At 40.1% G+C, this 10,875-nt stretch overlaps 1 long non-coding RNA gene across 1 annotated transcript; it reads left to right on the top strand.

The window, feature by feature from the left end:
• Positions 1-618: 618 nt before the first annotated feature.
• Positions 619-10,216, top strand: LOC131902321 (uncharacterized). Its single transcript, XR_009377065.1, has 3 exons — positions 619-728; positions 8,445-8,641; positions 10,160-10,216. It is a non-coding gene; the product is annotated as an uncharacterized LOC131902321 (long non-coding RNA).
• The last annotated feature ends 659 nt before the right edge of the window (positions 10,217-10,875 follow it).

Here is a 10,875-nt window from a genome sequence, read left to right as displayed (position 1 = left end):
AATGATTAAGACCAAAAATTGGAAGGAATACCTCACACTGCATTTAATGGCTAGGAACCTGAGACTAGAATAGTGACAGACTTATACAAAAACAATTTCTTTCTTTCTGCCCGAGTCATATAGAAATAAACTGAGTCCCAATGGCATTGATATACTCATATATTTGTGCATCATTTGGCCCTCATCTGTCAACAGTTTGGGAAAAACACAATGATGTGCAGAGAAGGGTTTTCTAAAGAGCATGAGAGGCTTAAAGGTACAATGTTCTGATATTTCATGTTTTAACCTCTACCTGAGAAACCCATACATTTGAATTGAAAAGATGGCAGACAGCTTCCAACAGATTTGGAAGTGGTTGATGATTCCAACATAAAAATATTTTCCAGTATTAACTTTACTATCAGACATAAGAATTCAGAATCTGAGGGTGGAGATATAAGATAAGATCTTCATTGGATCAAAGCACACACAAAAAAATATCCAAGAAAAATGAATCTGATGTGTCTATTATTATCAAATGAAGTATTGAATACCAGTCTGCTATCATCAATAAATAATTTACTTCCAACGAAGCTAAAGCTTTCCTTGGTTTCATATATAGGAATGTGCTGAGAAGTAGGACAAAATCATGTGCAAGAGATTTCTGTAAGCCAGAACACGGTGATAATGCAAACCAAGAATTCAAAGTTGAACCTGTGAGTACCTAAATGGCATCAGGATGAAAACAAGTAAGTTTCCTGTGCTATATTTTATTTTCCATACTTTATTGCCTTTGGTGACAGAGAAGTGACTGCCAATGTTACTGCTCCATATTTTCAGTGACTCTAAGGTTTATGAATAAAAGTACAATACAATAGCCATTCACACATTAAATATCCCAGGGTAGAGGAAAGAGCAGGATTTTCCTAGTCTCTGCCAGATACTGAAGCCTCAAGAAAATCATCTTCCTTGCCCATAGAGCAGGACTTCAAGACTGAAACAGGGATGTCATATCTTTAACGGAAGCAGTACCTTCAGAAGAAGGAAAGAGCAGGACTCCCTTAGTCTCAGCCAGAACCTAAAGCCTGAAGTGAATTCGAACCAAGAGAGGGAGACCACACCTTTAAAGAGAAGTAGTAGCTGCAGATTCAGGAATCAGTTTGCTGCACATTTGACAGGATCAGGTGATTCAGATCTGTAATGCTGGAATCAAACAAACTAGAAGGTGATCATATACCCGGTACTTGGTCCTGTATCCTGGCTATCTACCTGAAAGCATCACTTCGTACCTTCTGATGGCTGATTGTGATTCTGGGCTGCAAATTGTACCTTTCAGGTAACAGTTATTGATATTCCACTTTAGATTCCCCAAACACACTTATTTGTGGAATCTGATTCTTGAAATTGTCATAGAGTCCAAGGTGGCTAAGTGAGAACTGCCACTGACACAGTCATTTTCTTAATGGGCCCTCTGAGGGAGCATATGATCAATACATCCCTGGTTTCTGTCAGGTATTTTTTCCTGACACACATCTTCCTTGCAGATAATGCAGGATTCAAATCTAAGGCAATGATAACAGATATTAAGGCTGAAGCAGTGGCTTCAGAGGAAAGAGGACATTTCATGTAACCTGGTGCAGGTGACTCACAGCAGGAGTGTGGGCAATCCCACCAAATCCCTGCATATCCGAGGTCTCTGTTGCCTCTGTTTGCTGCAGTTCTCTGGGACAGTTGTCCTTCTCTTGTGTTGTTTACATCCAGGCTTCTGGCTAAATCCAGCTACGCACTGGAATTTAGCCAGAAGCCTGGCTAGTGGAACTGTGGACTGCAAGCCTTTTTATTCCATCTGTCTGACTCATATTCAAATATACATAGATTAGGAACCAATAAAGAGAGTGCTGTCTAAAATGGAATGGAAAGCAAATGACAGCACTGAATTTGGAGTCAGAGCTGCTGACTCATCTGTCTCTCCCTCCTTTCTGTGTGTGGTAAAAGGAGCAGGGAAACTGAAAGGGGAACACAGGATAAAATGTAATTACTATGGGTACTGTGTCCATCTAACAGTAGAAACTGGCTGATGGTGTCTTGTGGTTTTATGAATCCAGGCCACCCCCTAACTACATGACTGTGCATCCTCTGTCCATCAGTCAGGAAGATAGCTTAGGCATCCCAGGGTCTTGCCTACTAAGTTACCCTGTTGTATGTGATTATGTAACCTGTATGCAGCTTGATTACATAGACTATGTTCCTGCATGGCATAGCTATGTGAGACATGAATAAGCCTGAAAAGAAGACTGTCAAATCTAGCACAGGCTATCTGACCAGCCACAAGAAGGCTGCCAGGTCCCTGTTTGAAATGTGGTAGAGAAAGCCATTGGGCTTGTGCCAGTCCTGCCTGATACAGGCCACCTGGGCCTCATTAAAATGCTATCAATATGGACATAGGTCTGTTGACTGCCCCTGTGTAACTCAAGACATGGGGACATCAATCAAAGACCAACGTACAGGCAATCTCCTACCCTGGGTAATGGACAATTGAAGGTTCCAGGTCCTTACCCAACAACAGTCATATCACACCAGAAAACTAGAATAGCCATTATTGTATAGGGATGACCCATTTCCCTCCTTTGGACACTGGAGGCCCTTACTGAATCCTGTGGGAGTTTTGGGTCTTACCTGTCATTCCAATCTCCCTGTTGTCTGGGTAGGGGGACAGCCTTATTTGCCACGGACTGGGGGTACCACGACCATAGGAGAACCAGGGCTTGGGTAGTCAGGAAGGCAAGGATTCGGCGAATGACAGACAGACAACACACTCAGAAGTGGTTTGAATCTGCTGTAATTTTACTTCTGCAAATCAGTAGTTTATATACAGAAAAGAAAACTATCAAGTCATACAAGGAACAACAAGAGCTTGGCAGTAATTCAATTACATCGTCTTTAAAAAACAGCAAGCACACAATTATTAATCGTCACTAGACATATCCCTTCACTCACCAGAACTTTATGACCCAAAGAGCAGTCTGTGTTTTTTAAACTTACTACAGTCCCTAGACTTGTGAAGGCTTCTTTGCGGTTGTGGCTGTGTCCCTCATCTTATCTAGTTTATTATGCACTTCTAATTTTCTGCTTCTCATGACCCATTTAGCCAATTTGGATGCTGCAGATCCTCCCTAAGTCTTTCTTCAGTTTTTCATCATATATCTCTTTTAATATAAAACCTTTTAACCTGTTGGAATATGGACTCTTGTACTTTTTCGCCTGTAAGGGGAAGGGGTTCTGCTGTAGTCCTTAAGTTTCCCAAGCTGAACTTCCTCAACAGAGTGGCCCACCATCTGCCTCCTATGAGATAACGCCTTCTGCCATAAATCACGTTAGTTGGGATTCCTAAAGGATTCCTAGTGGGTGAGTGTTTATTCCCTAGAAGTGCCTGATCTATTATACTTTTTTTTTTATCTAGTGGCTTGAGGTCTTAAAAAATAGCTCATTCTGCTATATTTGATTAAGATCCATGTCCAGCTTCCCCTTTTCTCCATAGTTCACAACCCAAGCATTCATTAATTTTGGCTATGCTTCATAGATTAAGTAGAACATTATCAGTTATTTAGAACTGATGGCCCAGGGAGCTCATGATCCATGAAGCATGTCTCCTTTGAAAAGGAGGCATAACATGGGCACTCTGCCAGGGACCTCCAGGGAGCTTAGTCTTGTGGGACACGTATCTCACGTCCACTATTATTAACATAATTGTTCATGTCACACAGAGGACACTGGAGTTGGTGTGGCACTTACTTACCTCACTAAACCCCATGACTTAATTGTATTTTCAGGGGTATATCTCTTACACACAGTTTTGTTTTTGCCCAAACCTGCCCTGTGCCCCTAATGGGAAGAGATTATTTTAGCTAAGGCACTAGCTTGTATTTCATTTGTGCCCACATTTCCCTAACACAGATTTGCCAGCAGCTCCTCTCCTCTTCCTCCTAAACTCTCAGCCCACTAGCTCCAACATGTCATTTCCCTTTTCAATCTTTCAAGTGGACCCCATAGTCTTGGACAGAAAGAACACTTCTGTTGCTAGAAACCATTCCTCTATTTTTATCCAGTTCCAGCACACTACCTGGTAGATCACTCAAACTCAGTACACTCTTTCACTCCAGAGCCTTAGAGCACTTAAGCCTGTCATCCCTGAACTTCTCAGAAAGATGCTACTTCATCCAAACTCTTCTCCTTTTAACACCTCTGTACTTAGAGTTAAGAAGACTAATAGAATATACCACCTGACTTAAGACGTGCATGTAGAAGAATTTCTACATGGTCTCATTATATGAAAAAAACCACGGTGCAAAATGTAGGGATGAAGATTGGGAGATCAGGGAAATTGGAAAAGTCACAGGCAAACCTTACCTCACCAACCCTGCAACTTCCAAATGCAAGCTACTTGCTGTCTTGCCCGTGCCTTTATTGCCTTGATCTTATGCCCTTTAATTGGCTATATTAGCCCAGCTATCTCTTTCTTACATTGTATGTCTGTACAGAACTCCAGGGCTTTATGTTTGGTACTGACCTTAAAGGAGTGTGTCACCATGCTTTGTTCTGTTCCCTAGTATGACCTTGAACTCACAGAGACCCTGTCTGATAAGTGATATGATTGAGGGCATGTGCTGCCTGAATTTTTTTTTTTTTTACTTAAAATCGCTGGCCTTTCCCACCTGATCTCCAGCAAGCTTTAATAAAGCATAAATAACATATCACCACAAATAAAATATCACTACACCTACAGAACATTAAGTCTGCAGTGGTCCTCTCCATGCCTAAACTTGACACAATTCTTTAGAAACCACAATCCCTTCAGAAACCACACACTTCTCAGTTCTAGATCTCAAGGACAGCTTCTTTTCTATACTTCTCAGTCCTCTGTCTCAAAATATCTTTTCCTTATCCTGAAAAGACCCTGAAACTTACCAGTACATTTAGCTAACTTAGACTGTCATGACACAGGGATTAATGGACATCCCATAACTATTTTGTCAATCCCCAGCTTCTGGCTTGCTCTCCTTCTCCCTCATTGATTTTAACTAATACAATAAGTAGATATCATTTTATTCTGTAGCCCATACATATAAATTAGTTAAACTAAAAACTACACTTCTAAATTTTTGCACATCTGTAGTTATGGAATCTCAAGTTCCAAAATTCAGCTCTCCACTCCTCAGGTCACCTATTTGGGTATAAGCATTACTACATCATATTAGCCTATATCTTCAGATAGAAAGCATCTAATTTAGTCTTTTGCAGGCCACTCTACTAAACAGGATATTCTGTCCTTTCTAGGATTAGCTAACTCCTTGTGGTCCTGCATTCAATCTTTTTAATCTCCTTGCTCACCCCTTATAAGAGGCAGCTCAGGGATCCTATATGAACTCCTCATTCACCCCATTATTAATCCTTTCCAGAAGTTCTAATAGGCTCCTCTTCATTATTCTGCACTACACCTCCCTGATCAACTCATCCCTTCTCCATCTATGTAACAGAAAGAGAGTGATATTCCCTTGGGACTCTAGGGCATCAGCAGGGACCCTCCATTGCACCTGTAGCATACCTGTCAAAAAACTACACCTCACCACACAGGGATCCTCACCAATCATATGTGATTTTGTTGCTGCTAAGCTCCTTAATAGTGAATCAAAAAAAATAAACTTTGAGTCACCCACTAATTTCTCTTCCCACCTTAACTTGTCCCAAAACTTTTCCTACTTCCTGAGTTTTTTGTCTCCAAGTGTTATTACTGGAAAATACCACACTTACTTTCCAGAATTGCCCTCTTGTTAATATTTCAATACACCTTTCTCGAACTAGTGCTGACTATTCCACATCTCACTACTGCACTTAAATCCAAAAGAAATTTTTGCCTCATCCTTCACACATACAGGAGTGTGAATTGCCTCAGGCCACTTATACCTGCTACACAGATGGCTGCTCCTTTTTACATGATAGGACCCTTAAGCAGGATATGCCATAGTGTCAGATGCTGGGGTGGCAGAATCAAAGACATACACTACTAACCAACAGGCTGAGCTAATAATGTCTCTCACCTGTACCTTCCAGTTGGCACAGGGGCAATTCCTAAAGGTCATACATACTCTAAATATGCTTTTTATTTTTCTTTTGCAAGACAGATAACTCTGTGTAATTTTGATGCCTGCCCTGAATCTCGCCCTATAAAACATGCTAGCTTTGAACTCACAGACATCTGCCTTGGTCTGACTCCCAAGTGCTTGTATAAAGGACTTGTGCCACCAGCTTCCAAATATACTTTTCATATCCTCCTGTCCCACATTCATATCTGGAATAAGCATGGGCTTCTCACAGCAAAAGGATAGTTCATAACTAACTCAGGCCTAACAATGGCCATGAAAAAAGCTTCCTATTTCCCAAAAATAATAGGAATTATTCACTGTCAATCTCATCAGATTGACAGCTTTATCATCTCTAAGGGAAATAACTGTACTGACCAGGCAGCTAGGACAGTGGCAGTCTAGAGACCAGACTCATGTCCTTCACTACAGGCAATACATATAGTTCAAAACACATCCTCACAGTCAGCTCCTGACACTAGGCCAATTATGTGCTATCTATACCAGCTTTTTTACCCTAATAGTCTTGCTCTGTCTCAGTTCATAGAAGGGCACCTACAGCCTACCTGCTGTAGGATGTTATGTATGCTCTGAATCTGTTGCTCTGGTTGGTCAATAAAAAGTGCCCATTGGCCAGTAGCCAGGAAGGAAGTATAGGCAGGACAAAGAGAGAAGAGGATTCTGGGAAGTGGAAGGCTGAATGAGGGAGACGCTGCCAGAAGCCATGATGAGAAGCAACATGTAATGATATTGGTAAGCCACAAGTCACTTGGCAACTTATAGAATAATAGAAATGGGTTAATTTATGATATAACAACAACTAACAAGAAGCTTGAGCCATTAGGCCATAAAGTTTGTAAATAATAAAAGTGTCTGTGGGTTTGCTTGGGTAAGAGGGGAGCAGGAACCAGGCAGGAGCAGGGTAACTTCAGCTACCAATGGCACCCAATAGCTCCTGTTTCCACCTAAAACCTGAAAATAACCAATTCTAAAAGGTGCAGGAGCCGGGCAGTAGTAGTGCATACCTTTAATCCTTGCACACGGAGGCAGAGGCAGACAAATCTCTGTGAGTTCGAGGCCAACCTGGTGTACAAAGCAAGTTCCAGGAAAGGTACAAAGCTACACAGAGAAACCCTGTCTCAAAAAACAAACAAACAAACAAGCAAACAAACAAATAAATAAAAGGAGCAGGAACCATGTCTCATGCAGGTGGCTAGATGCTGCAACATGCGGGCTTGAACAACTCTATAGTGGGTTCCAGGCATGTGGGCATGACATATTCCCACTGAGTTACACAAAGTTTTCTATAAGACAACTGACTCAGACAATACAACTCACGGACTACCCCATAATTCTAAAATTTTCTTTATGTCCAGCAGGAAGTAGTATGAGACACTATGCCCAAATTCCCAAATATACAAATATGGCTTTGGAGGTGAAATTGGCTCACTCCTTCTCTAAACCCAAGCATATTGCTAAAACAAAGGTGGAGAGATTCTTTTGTCCCATAAAGAACTCTCTAGTGGGGGACAGAAATAAAGCCATATTTTTATTTAAAAAGGGTTGATTTTAAATACAATCTCTTTCTAAATATAAAAATGGGGGATAGGATATAGATATGATAGAAAGAAAGGGTAGATTATTGAATCTATTTTTTTTTTTTTGGTTTTTCGAGACAGGGTTTCTCTGTGTAGCTTTGCACATTTTCCTGGAACTCACTTGGTAGCCCAGACTGGCCTCGAACTCACAGAGATCTGCCTGGCTCTGCCTTCCGAGTGCTGGGATTAAAGGTGTGCGCCACCACCTCCCGGCTGAATCTACTTTTAAAGAACGTGTTTAAAATGTTTTACATTGCTATAAATTTTAGTTATACTGTATATATACTTCTACTCTTGTTTAAGATATTATGTTTATGTAACTCAGTTAGAATGTACTGGATAATTAAAAATATAGATTAATAATTAGTATTCTATGATAGTCAAATATATAGTCATATTAAGTTTTCTAGGTATACATAGACATAATTCAGTTAGATAGGTAATCTTCAAAAACTTCAATGACCTACACAATATGGCATTTAAAATATTTTTAAAAATTTAGACTTTCTGTGCAGTGAGACATGTCTGCTCTTGGCATCAACAATTTACTTCAGAGAGGAGGATGGGCATTGAAGATACTCTGTATGGAGTTTATCTTCTTCTTGGCCAAAATAGCCATTTGGGAAAGAAAATGTTCTTGCCTGGACTAATTGAAAAAATGTGTGACTGGACATTCAGGGACCATAGGAAAGTGACCACTGAACTTTTTTTTGGCAAAATGGACCTTTAGGTTCCTGCTTCGCTGAGGAAATTGCCAGACTTTCTATAGGACACAGAGAGAAGTGACTGAGAGACTCTAGGACTGTGGGCTGAAGACAGATGCTCCATCTTTAAAAGAACTTTGGATGACTGTCCAGGCTGCCAGCCCTCTCTGAATATTCTCACAAGACTCTGGAAAGTTGCTTGCATCCTTCTCCCATTTCTCAGGTAATAGTATATACTTGTGAAGTCTTTGATGTAGTTGAAGACTAGATAGTTATAATTTTCCTTAGTTATGATAAGAGACAAGTTAGATATTAAACCTTAGACTCACAAATATAGGATAGATAGGATATCTTTGTTAATTTTGGCAAATATAAATAGGCTAGATATTATAACTATAATTCTTGCTTGATAATTGTTTTGTTATATGTAATTGTACTATGTGAAAATTAAAACCTTCCTTTTTGGAAAAAAAAGGGGGAAGTGCTGTGGGATATTCTGTATGCTCTGAAGGCGTTACTCTGTTTGGGGAATAAATAAAGTGCTGATTGGCCAATAGCCAGGCAGGGAGTATATGTGGAACAAAGGGAGAGGAGAATTCGGGGAAATGGAAGGCTGAATGAGGGAGATGCTGCCAGCTGTCATGATGAGAAGAAACATGGTAAGATATTGGTAAGCCACAAACCACATGGCAACTTATAGATTAATAGAAATGGGTTAATTTAAGGTATAAGAACAGCTAACAAGAAGCCTGAGCCATTAGGCCACACAGTTTGTAAATAAGATGTCTCTGAGTGTTTGCTTGGTTCTCTGTGCCATGGGAGCTGGGAAGGAACAGATTAACTTCAGGTACACCTACCTCTGATGACTTACAGTTCTTAAAAACTATTATTGGCAATTGTAAAAGTTGTCAAAAGACAGAATCCAATTCCAAATTTTGGAGCAAACCTTTTCCCACCAACTAGGTTAGAGGTTACCTTCTAAGGCCTGACTGGCAGCTCAATGTTACCCATATGCCCACAGTCAGACAGATTAAATGTCTCCTCATGGTTGGGGACTCATTTTTGAGTTGTATAGAGGTATTTCTTGTTTCTAATAAGTGGTCTCAGACAGTCCCTGACCTCCTTCCCCAGGATTTGGGATCACTGCATTTCTTCATTCTGATAATAGACTGGAGTTCACCTTCCAGATTTGTAAACCATATCTAAAACATTTAATATACCTTGGAATTTTCATATCCCTTATCATCATAAGACTCAGGGAAGGTACAGTATACCAATAATATTTTTAAAAAAAACATTCTTATTATGATGCCACAGGAACTTAACCCTGACTTGGTCCCAATGACAGGGATATGCTAATATATCTGTGAATCACCTGGCTCTCATCAGAGATGTTACTTCAGGCAATAGTTGGGAAACAACACAATGATGTGCAGGGAGGGTCTGACTATAGAGCCAGAGAGGCTTTTGGTTATTATATTTTGAATTTTAATATCTTCTTCAAAACAATACCTGAGATCCCCTTACATTTGTATTGAAGAGATGGCAGAAATATCCAAAGAGAATCAGAGGTGGTTGATGATTCAAATATACCAATATTTTCTGGTCTCAACTTTACTATAGGACATAGGAATTCAGTGTTGTGGAAGGGGAGACACAAGATAAGATCTGTATTTACTCAATACATGCAAAAATATATACCAAAGAAAAAAGGAAATCTGGTGTGTTTAATATTTTCCAGGGAAGTACTGAATACCTCTCTGCAATCAACAATAAATAATTTATTTCCAAAAAGGCACATGTACTGTCTGGTGTCATATGTGGGAATGGACTAACAAGTAAGAAAAGATTACGTAAAAGAGATTCTGTATGCCAGAACACAGTAATAGAGCAAAACAAGAATGGAAAGTTGAGCCTGTGAGAACACATATGGCAACAGGATGATAACAAGTAATTTTCGTGTGCTACACTTTGTGATTCATACCTTATTTTCTTGGGTGACAGGTAGTGTACTGTCTCCATACATTATTAAGCGATATTTTCAGTGACTCTGAGGATCATGAGTGAATGTACAGTACCATAGCTATCCCCAAAATAAATCTCCCAGGGTAGAAGAAAGAGCAGGAATTCGCTAGTCTTTGCCAGATACTAAAGCCTCAAGAAAATCATCTTCCTTGCCCATAGAGCAGCACTTCAAGCCTGACACACAGATGCCATATCCTTAAGGGAAGGAGTAACTTCATAAGAAAAGGGCAGGATTCCTCTAGTATCTGCCAGATAGGAACACATGAAGTGAATGTAAACTAAGGCCACATCTTTAAAGACAAGTAGTATATGCAGAAGCAGGATCTGCTTGCTGTACATTTGACAGCATCAGGTGACTCAGGGCTGTAATGGTGGGATTCAAACAATCTCTGACTTTGTGAATATCCAAGGGATCTGTCTCTTGTGTATGTT

Source organism: Peromyscus eremicus, chromosome 1 (assembly GCF_949786415.1).
Source record: "Peromyscus eremicus chromosome 1, PerEre_H2_v1, whole genome shotgun sequence".
NCBI lineage: Eukaryota > Metazoa > Chordata > Mammalia > Rodentia > Cricetidae > Peromyscus > Peromyscus eremicus.
This window is presented reverse-complemented; position numbering and strand designations above follow the sequence as displayed.